The following is a 10,459-nucleotide window of genomic DNA, read 5'->3' on the forward strand; positions in this document are numbered from 1 at the left end:
CAAATATAACCCAAGAAATATTAAGGCTGTGGAACAAAAACACACAAATTGGAAGGGAAAAGGCAATCTTAGGAGTCATTTTGCTCACCAAAGAAGAAGACAGCAGGAAAAACTGAATCACTGTAGTGGTCCAATGAGATGCCTCAGCAAGGAAAGCACTTGCTGCCTAGCCTGGCAACCTAACTTCCATCCTGGAACCATATGGGAGAAAGTCAGAACCGGTTCCTGGGAATTGTCCTCCAGCCTCCACATTCACAAACAATGGCAAATGTGTATGCCTAGACATATATACATACATGCATATAAAATGAGTAAAATTTTAAAGATATAATATCAGAGACATAATGAAATTTGAAATATCTGCTTTTTTGAAACACTTGAAGCAGCAGGTTCCTCAAGTGTTACTGTATGTGTCATGGGCAAGAGACATGCATTTCTAAGTGTCTGTGCATAGGACATAGGCAAAATACATCAATTTAGCCCCTGATGTTTGAAATTATAAGATGAGAATATGACAGATTGAAATAAGAAAGGAACAATGCTATCTATCCAACAATGCTGTGAATGGCCATTGTCAGGATAACCAATATGATTTTCCAAATTTGGAGATCAAAATATATGGTTATAGAATTTAGATATTTGTTCTGTAATGGTAATGTGTTGGTTTGAATGAGAATGGCCCCCATAAGCTTATATTTGAATGGTTAGTCATCATGGAGGGACCAGAGGAAAGCAGTATTGGGGCCTCATTGGAGGAACTATGTCACCAGAGGTGCTCTTGGAGGTTTCAAAAGCCTACACATGGCCGAGTCTCTCTCTCTCTCTCTCTCTCTCTCTCTCTCTCTCTCTCTCTCTCTCTCTCTCTCTTCCCTCCCTCCCTTCCCCTTCTTTCTTTCTCCCATCCTATTTCTAACTCTCTTCAGATCGGGATGTAACTCTCAGGTGTGCTTCCTAGTTCTCTTTATGAAACTGGTATAGCCCTGATGCCAAAATTACACAAAGACCCAACAAAAAAGAAAATTATAGATCAATAGCTCTAATTATTTAGTACATAACAAACCTTAAAATTCTACCCAGGAAATGTTTGCATCTGACAAACACTTTCAGCAAAGTAGCCAGATCCAAAACTAACAAACAAAAATTAGCAGCCTTCCTGTGTATAAAAGACAAACCTACTGAAAAAGAAATAAAAGAAACAGTGCCTTTCACAATAGCCTTTTAAAAAGTCTTCGGATAACTCTAAGTAAGTAAACAAAATGTTACATTTGAAAAAATAAATTGAAGCAGACAGCAGAAGATGAAAAGTCTCTGCTGTGCTCATAGCTGTGCAGAAGAGCGTTATTGTGAACAATGGGCATCTCGCCAAAACCAGTTTACAGACTCAGTGCAGTCCTCACCCCCAACACATGCAACACAATTCATCACAGAAATAGAAAAAAATAATCTTCAAATTTTATATGAATTTTTGAAATACCAGTCCTGAGTAATAAAAACACAGAAGGACATATCAACACAGAAGGATGTAACACCTTCCCAAATTTCAAGTTATATTGCAGAACTATAGCTATAAAATGAAAGTGGTATTGCTGTAAAAACGAACATGGTGATTTATAAAATTGAACTGACGTCTCAGACATAAGTCTACACATCTATGGGCACCTGTTTTTTGAAAAGGAAACCAAAAATACAGACTGGAGATAAGATAACATCTTCAACAAATGATGCTAGTCTAACTGTACTGCTGCATGTAGAAAAATGAAAATATATGTTTCAGATACACACACACACACACACACACACACACACACACACACACATACATATACATATACGTATATATATACTGCCCTGCAAAACTTCAATTCCACCTGTCCCTAAAGAAATTGCAGATGTGGCTCCTAGTTCACCAGTAGGTGGCAGAGAGGAGAGAGACTATGTCTAAGCTCAGTGTTCTGAACGATGTATGACATCTGAATGATTAGTAACCCAATATTTGTTGAAAGAAGCAAGCCTGAGACCATCACCAGTCTGGTGCCAGGGACCCAAACCAGAAGCTAGCATGAGACAACCACCACTCCAGTGCCAGGCAACCTCTGATGGACTCCCAGGATGGGAAGCAAGTCAGATACTAGTAGAATCCCTGCCTGGACCCCTAGCCTTGGGTAGGTGTGAGTCCAAGACAGACAGCAACTTGGGCTGGATGAGAGAGAACTGGGCCTAAGACAATCACCAGAGTGGCACCATGGGGCCAGGACAGGGAGCTAGCCCGAGATGAACACCAGTCCAGCACTGGCCAGGCCTGGGGGTGTGGGGCAAACCATCCTTGAGATGACCCGTCTGGCACCATAATGCATGAGCGGAGCATAGCACTCCTGAAAGCACTTCTAAAACAACCTATAGTCAGAGCCCCTGAACTCTGGGTGCCACCAGGAGGAGCAAGTAAGAGGCGCAGAGAAAGAAGAGAAAGAGAAAGAGAAGCCTGTGGGCTCAGCAGCAGCAGCAGCAGCAGCAGCAGCAGCAGCAGCAGCAGCAGCAGCAGCAACAGCAGCAGCAGCAACAACAACAGCAGAACTAGAGACTCGAGTGTAGTGAGGAGCAGCCTGATGTTAGTAGCCAGTGATGCCACCTGGGACCATGGTGGAGTTCAGTGCTGGTACTTGCAACTAAGTCTAGATCCATAGACTTGCAGTTGCAGGGGCTGTTACCACCAACAGTCTGGCTGATGTCCCTTGTCTGGGCTGCTACTGGAGACATGTTGATGTCTGAGGGCTGTGCAAAACTGTGCAAAACCCATCACCTGGGCATCCTGAAAGAGCTGGCCTAGAGATGTGGGAGCCAGAGAGATGACCTGGCCTCTAGCAGCAGTACTCAGGGAGAGGGCCCTACACACTTTGGAAGTTATTAGTGAGCCAGCTCCAAGGATGCACGTGTAGGAGAGCTGGTCCTACCACTCATCTCCCTGTGGTGGCATGGACAAGGGAGAAACAGCCTCTTCCTCCCCTCTCCCCTCTCCATCTGGGCACATGGAAGACCTTGCCCTGGGGTCATGAGAGCATGAGAACTGGCTCAGCCCTTCACCAGCTGCAGCACTAGGAAAAGCAGTCCCTGCACCTCATCTGGGCAGCACAGTAGAGGTGAACTGGGATGTGGAGGTTATGGGTGAGCTGGCCCAGAAGGCAGGAGTGTGGGACAGCTGGACATGTCTCTTGTCTGTTGAGTGGTGGTATCAACAAAGGAAAGATCCCTTCCCCTCCCTTTTGTCCTGGCCACCAGAGGCAGGAGAGAGTTGGCCATAACAGGGTCATAAGAGCAGGAGAGCTGTCCCTGCACCTCACATGCTGCAGCACACAGGAGAGCAGGCCCTGTATTATGCCCAGTTAGAGAAACCTCCAAAAGACCACCAGGAACCACAACTCTGATGCAAGCACACAAGAGTCTTTTATTTGAGTTCAGACTAGGGCCACAATTCTTCCTGCACAACCAATTAGGAATGTGACCCTTGGGTCTAGGGGCTTAGGGCTCATATAAGGAAAATGGGCGAGGTGAAACTTTCAAGTCTTGACATTATGTGATTGGGTAAATGGATAAAGGAGCGTTAATCTTCAAACTGATGTTTGTTCAGACAGCAGAGATCATACATCTAGAAAGAGACATCTTTGACCAGGGAAGGAATAACTCACCTTGTTATCATGACCAGTTTTTTCTTGTTGTTATAAGCTGGCCACAGCTGTTATGTCTATTTTTGACTGTTGCATATACTCAGTGGTCTCTTTCCTAGAGCTCAAAGGTGGGGGCCATATCACTCCAAGGACAGGAGACAGCAGCCTTCTGTTTCCTCCAGGGGCAAACAATAGCAGCCTTTCTCAAGATTTCCCAAGGATAGAGAGGGCAAGATGGAATCTGTTCTGCAGCTGCTTTTTCTCTCTTCACCTGCACTTCAGTTAGGAAGCAGAGTAGAGTTGGTTGTAGAGGTTGCAAGTAATCTAGCCTCAAGGTCATTAGAGATGGAGATCCAGAGTGCTCACCAGCTCAGATACATCTCAGACCCAGATCCAAGGCTTTTAATTGGACCACGCCAACATCTACCCCATCAGTTAACTGCTGGAGTGCATGAAGGGCTTTATTCTACATATCCAAAACTATAGGCTCTCTATGACACAGGGCACCAACAGGATATTCCAGGGGTCCCAGTGAGGTTCCAGCATTGATAGAATAGCAAAAGCCAGAGGCCTCATATCAGAGCAACAAGTCATTGCAATGAACATTTGCAAGCAAAGAAGTATAGACAATAGGGAATATGTAAGACACACTGTGCATAGAACACATAGCCAGCGCTAGCACGCCCCTTCCGCCGCTCGCCCCTCCTCCAGTCTGAGGCCTGCGGGTAAGTGCACCCAGGAGCCCCCCAGACACATTCTGGGGGATCCATAGAACCCATAGCCAGCGCTAGCACGCCCCGTCCGCCGCTCACCCCTCCTGCAGTCTGAGGCCTGCGGGTAAGTGCACCCAGGAGCCCCCCAGACACATTCTGGGGGATCCATAGAACCCATAGCCAGCGCTAGCACGCCCCGTCCGCTGCTCGCCCCTCCTGCAGTCTGAGGCCTGCGAGTGAGTGCACCTAGGAGCCCCCCAGACACATTCTGGGGGATCCATAGAACCCATAGCCAGCACTAGCACGCTCCTTCTGCGGCTCGCCCCCCCTCCGGTCTGAGGCCTGCAGGGTCTGAGTCCCAGACCAGACCTCTACCAGGTCTGCAGTTGTGTGGACCCCGGATTCCACCTGAGACATACTGGAAGGTCCGCTCAACCCAGAGCCACAGAGGAACAACTGAACTCAGAGTGTCAGACAACATACCCTGAGATATCCAGGAGGAGACACTGCACCCAGAACAGCAGACATCTAGCTGGACTGCTACCTTGGAGGCACCATATCCTGAGGCATCCTAGAGATACCACTGTAATCAGGGCAGCTGGAAAAAAATCACAAAGACATCTGGACTCCTAGAAGACCAAACAAAAGCGAGACAACTGGAAAGACAGGCTTCAATCAGAGACAGAAGTACAGGTAGCACTAGAATTAACCAGATGGCAAAAGGCAGGCGCAAGAACGTAAGCAACAGAAACCAAAGTTACATGGCATCATCAGAACCCAGTTCCCCCATCATAGCAAGCCCTGAACACCCCATCACACCAGAAAAGCAGGATTCAGAATTAAAATCACTTCTCATGATGATGATAGAGGACTTTAAGAAAGACATAAATAACACTCTCAAAGAACAGATAGAAACCCTTAGAGAGGAAACACAAAAATCCCTTAAGGAATTACAAGAAAATGCAACCAAACAGGAGAAGGAATTAAACAAAACCATGCAGGATCTAAAAACAGAAGTAGAAACGATAAAGAAATCACAAAGGGAGAACACCCTGAAGATAGAAAACTTAAAAAAACGATCAGGAGTCATAGATACAAGTATTACCAACAGAATACAAGAGATGGAAGAGAGAATCTCATGTGCAGAAGATACCATGGAAAACATAGACACAACTGTCAAAGAAAATGCAAAATACAAAAAGCTACTAACCCAAAATATACAAGAAATCCAAGACACAATGAGAAGGCCAAACCTAAGGATAATAGGAATAGATGAGGGGGAAGACTCCCAACTTAAAGGACCAGTAAATATTCTCAACAAAATTATAGAGGAAAACTTCCCTAACCTAAAGAAAGAGATGTCCATAAATATACAAGAAGCCTACAGAACTCCAAATAGTTTAGACCAGAAAAGAAATACTTCCCGCCACATAATAGTCAAAACATCAAATGTACAAAACAAAGAAAAAATACTAAAAGCAGTAAGGGAAAAAGGCAAAGTAACATATAAAGGCAGACCTATAAGAATTACACCAGACTTCTCACCAGAGACCATAAAAGCCAGAAGATCCTGGACTGATATCATACAGACCCTAAAAGAACATAAATGTCAGCCCAGACTACTATACCCAGCAAAACTGTCAATCATTATTGATGGAGAAACCAAAATATTCCATGACAAATCCAAATTTACACAGTATCTCAACACAAACCCAGCACTTCAAAGGATAATTGGTGGAAAACTCCATCACAAGGAGGGAAACTACAACCTGGAAAAAGCAGGAAAGTAATCTTCCAAAAACCGTAAAAGAAGGTAGCTACACAAACATATCTCCACTGCCAATAACAAAAATAACAGGAAACAACACTCGTTTTTCCTTAATATCTCTTAATATCAATGGACTCAATTCTCCAGTAAAAAGACATAGACTAGCAGACTGGATATGTAAACAGGACCCAACATTTTGCTGCATTCAGGAAACGCACCTCTGTGGAAAGGACAGACACTACCTCAGAGTAAAAGGTTGGAAAACAATCTACCAAGCAAATGGTCCCAAGAAACAAGCTGGAGTAGCGATTCTAATATCAAATAAAATCAGTTTTCAACCAGAAGTAATCAAAAAAGATAAAGAAGGACACTTCATATTCATGAAAGGAAAAATGTACCAAGAGGAACTTGCAATTCTCAACATCTATGCCCCAAATGTAAGGGCACCCACATACATAAAAGACACTTTACTAAAACTTAAAGCATACATTGCACCCTACACAATAATAGTGGGAGATTTCAACACCCCACTCTCAGCTATGGACAGATCATGGAAACAGAAACTAAATCGAGACACAATGAAACTAACAGAAGTTATGAACCAATTGGACTTAACTGACATCTATAGAACATTTCACCCTAAAACAAAAGAATACACCTTCTTCTCAGCACCTCATGGTACCTTCTCGAAAATAGACCATATAATTGGTCACAAAACAGGCCTCAACAGATACAAAAAGATTGAAATAATCCCCAGCACCTTATCAGACCACCATGGATTAAGACTTGTCTTTGACATGGACAAAAACATCAGAAAACCGACATACACTTGGCAACTGAACAATGCTCTACTCAATGATAACTTGGTCAAGGAAGAAATTAAGAAAGAAATTAAAGACTTTTTAGATTTAAATGAAAATGAGGACACATCATATCAAAACATGTGAGACTCATTGAAAGCAGTACTAAGAGGAAAAATCATAGCTCTAAGTGCTCACAAAAAGAAAGTGGAAAGAGCATACATCAACAACTTGACAGCAAACCTGAAAGCATTAGAACAAAAAGAAGCTAGTATACCCAAGAGGAGTAGACGGCAGGAAATAGTCAAACTCAGGGCTGAAATCAACCAAGTCGAAACAAAAAGAACTATACAAAATATCAACAAAACCAGGAGCTGGTTCTTTGAGAAAATCAACAAGATAGACAAACCCTTAGCCAGACTAACCAAAGGGCGCAGAGACAGCATTCAAATTAATAAAATCAGAACTGAAAAGGGAGACATAACAACAGAAACAGAGGAAATTAAAAAAATTATCAGATCCTACTACAAAGGCCTATACTCAACAAAATTGGAAAATCTGGAGGAAATGGACAATTTTCTAGATAGATACCAGGTACCAAAGTTAAACGAGGAGCAGATAAACCACCTAAACAGTCCCATAACGCCTAAAGAAATAGACACAGTCATTAAAAATCTTCCCACCAAAAAATGTCCGGGGCCAGATGGTTTCAGTGCAGAATTCTTTCAGACCTTCAAGGAAGACCTAATACCAATCCTCTTCAAGTTATTCCATCGAATAGAAACAGAAGGAACACTACCCAATTCATTCTATGAAGCTACCATTACACTCATACCTAAACCACAGAAAGACCCAACAAAGAAAGAGAACTACAGACCAATCTCTCTTATGAATATTGATGCAAAAATACTCAATAAAATTCTCGCAAACCGAATCCAACAACACATCAAAACAATTATCCATCAAGATCAAGTAGGCTTTATCCCAGGAATGCAGGGATGGTTCAATATTCGGAAATCCATCAATGTAATCCACTACATAAATAAATTCAGAGAGAAAAACCACATGGTCATATCACTAGATGCTGAGAAAGCATTTGACAAAATTCAACATCCCTTCATGTTAAAAGTCTTGGAAAGATCAGGAATACAAGGCCCATATCTAAACATAGTAAAAGCAATATACAGCAAGCCAGTAGCCAACATCAAACTAAATGGAGAGAAACTTGAAGCAATCCCACTAAGATCAGGGACTAGGCAAGGCTGCCCACTCTCACCTTACCTATTCAATATAGTACTGGAAGTCTTAGCTAGAGCAATTAGACAACAAAAGGAAGTCAAAGGGATACAGATAGGAAAGGAAGAAGTCAAAATTTCACTATTTGCAGATGACATGATAGTATACTTAAGTGAACCTAAAACTTCCACCAGAGAACTCCTAAACCTGATAAACAACTTTAGCAATGTGGCTGGATATAAAATCAACTCAAACAAATCAGTAGCCTTCCTCTACTCAAAGGATAAACAGGCAGAGAAAGAAATCAGGGAAATGACACCCTTCACAATAGCCACGAATAAAATAAATTATCTTGGAGTGAATCTAACAAAGCAAGTGAAAGATCTGTATAACAAAAACTTCAAGTCTCTCAAGAAAGAAATTGAAGAACATCTCAGAAGATGGAAAGATCTCCCATGCTCCTGGATTGGCAGGATTAATTTAGTAAAAATGGCTATACTGCCAAAAGCAATCTACAGATCCAATGCAATACCCATCAAAATTCCAAATCAATTCTTCATAGAGATGGAAAGAGCAATTTACAAATTCATTTGGAAAAACAAAAAACCTAGGATAGCGAGAACTATTCTCAACATTAAAAGAACCTCTGGGGGAATCACCATTCAGGACCTCAAACTGTACTACAGAGCAGTAGTGATAAAAACTGCTTGGTATTGGTACAGAGACAGAAAGGACGATCAATGGAACAGAATGGAAGACCCAGAAATGAACCCGCATACCTATGGTCACTTGATATTTGACAAGGGAGCTAAATTCATCCAGTGGAAAAAGGACAGCATTTTCAACAAGTGGTGCTGGCTCAACTGGAGGTCAACATGTAGAAGAATGCAAATTAATCCATTCTTATCTCCTTGCACAAAGCTCAACTCCAAGTGGATAAAGGACCTTCACATAAAGCCAGGTACACTGAAAATATTAGAAGAGAAGTTGGGGAAGACCCTCGAATACCTAGGCACAGGGGAAAAGTTCCTGAACAGAACACCAATGGCTTATGCTCTAAGATCAAGAATCGACAAATGGGACCTGATCAAATTGCAAAGCTTCTGTAAGGCAAAGGACACTGTCAACAAGACAAAACGGCAACCAACAGATTGGGAAAAGATCATTACCAATCCTACATCTGATAGGGGGCTAATATCTAATATTTACAAAGAACTCAAGAAATTAGACGCCAAACAACAAAATAACCCCATTAAAAAATGGGGTACAGAGCTAAACAAAGAATTCTCAACTGAGGAAACTCGAATGGCCGAGAAGCACCTTAAGAAATGCTCAACATCCTTAGTCATTAGGGAAATGCAAATCAAAACAACACTGAGATACCACCTCACACCAGTCAGAATGGCTAAGATCAAAAACTCAGGTGATAGTAGATGCTGGCGAGGATGTGAAGAAAGAGGAACACTCCTGCATTGTTGGTGGGGTTGCAAGCTGGTACAACCACTTTGGAAGTCAGTCTGGCGGTTCCTCAGAAAATTGGACATAGCACTACCTGAGGACCCAGCTATACCACTTCTGGGTATATACCCAGAAAATGCCTCAACAAATAACAAAGACATATGCTCCACTATGTTCATAGCAGCCCTATTTATAATAGCCAGAAGCTGGAAAGAACCCAGATGCCCTTCAACAGAGGAATGGATACAAAAAATGTGGTACATTTACACAATGGAATATTACTCAGCTATTAAAAATAATGAATTCGAGAAATTCTTAGGTAAATGGATGGATCTAGAAAATATCATCCTGAGTGAGGTAACCCAATCACAAAAGAACACACATGGTATTTACTCACTGATAAGCGGAGATTAGCCCAAAAGTTTGAAACAACAAAGATTCAACTACCAGAAGACACGAAGCTCATGAAGAAGAAAGAACAAGTGAGGATGCCTAGGTCTTTCTTAGAAGGAGTAACTAAATAACCAAGGGAGCAAATATGGAGACAAAGTGTGGGTCAGAATCATAAGGGGGGGTTGTAGGGAGACCATTGTGTCTGGGTATTCATTCCATAGGCAGTCACCAAAAATAGATGCTGATAGGGATGTCAGGATGGGAAAGCTGACAGCAGCCTGATAAGGCTGTCTCCTTAGAGGTCTCTCAGAGTCGGACATACCCAGAGACAGATACCCACAGCTATCCATTAATCTGATCAAAGTTCCCAATGGAGGAGTTAGAGAGTAAATTGAGGGAACCGTGAACCATACGGGCTGGTGGCCCTGTGAG

At 42.5% G+C, this 10,459-nt stretch overlaps 1 non-coding gene across 1 annotated transcript; it reads left to right on the plus strand.

Moving 5' to 3' along the window:
* Window positions 1-1,867: 1,867 nt before the first annotated feature.
* Window positions 1,868-1,994, plus strand: LOC117714454 (small nucleolar RNA SNORA17). Its single transcript, XR_004607536.1, has one exon. It is a non-coding gene; the product is annotated as a small nucleolar RNA SNORA17 (small nucleolar RNA).
* Window positions 1,995-10,459: the final 8,465 nt, after the last annotated feature.

Source organism: Arvicanthis niloticus, chromosome 8 (assembly GCF_011762505.2).
Source record: "Arvicanthis niloticus isolate mArvNil1 chromosome 8, mArvNil1.pat.X, whole genome shotgun sequence".
In the NCBI taxonomy this organism is placed as follows: Eukaryota; Metazoa; Chordata; class Mammalia; order Rodentia; family Muridae; genus Arvicanthis; species Arvicanthis niloticus.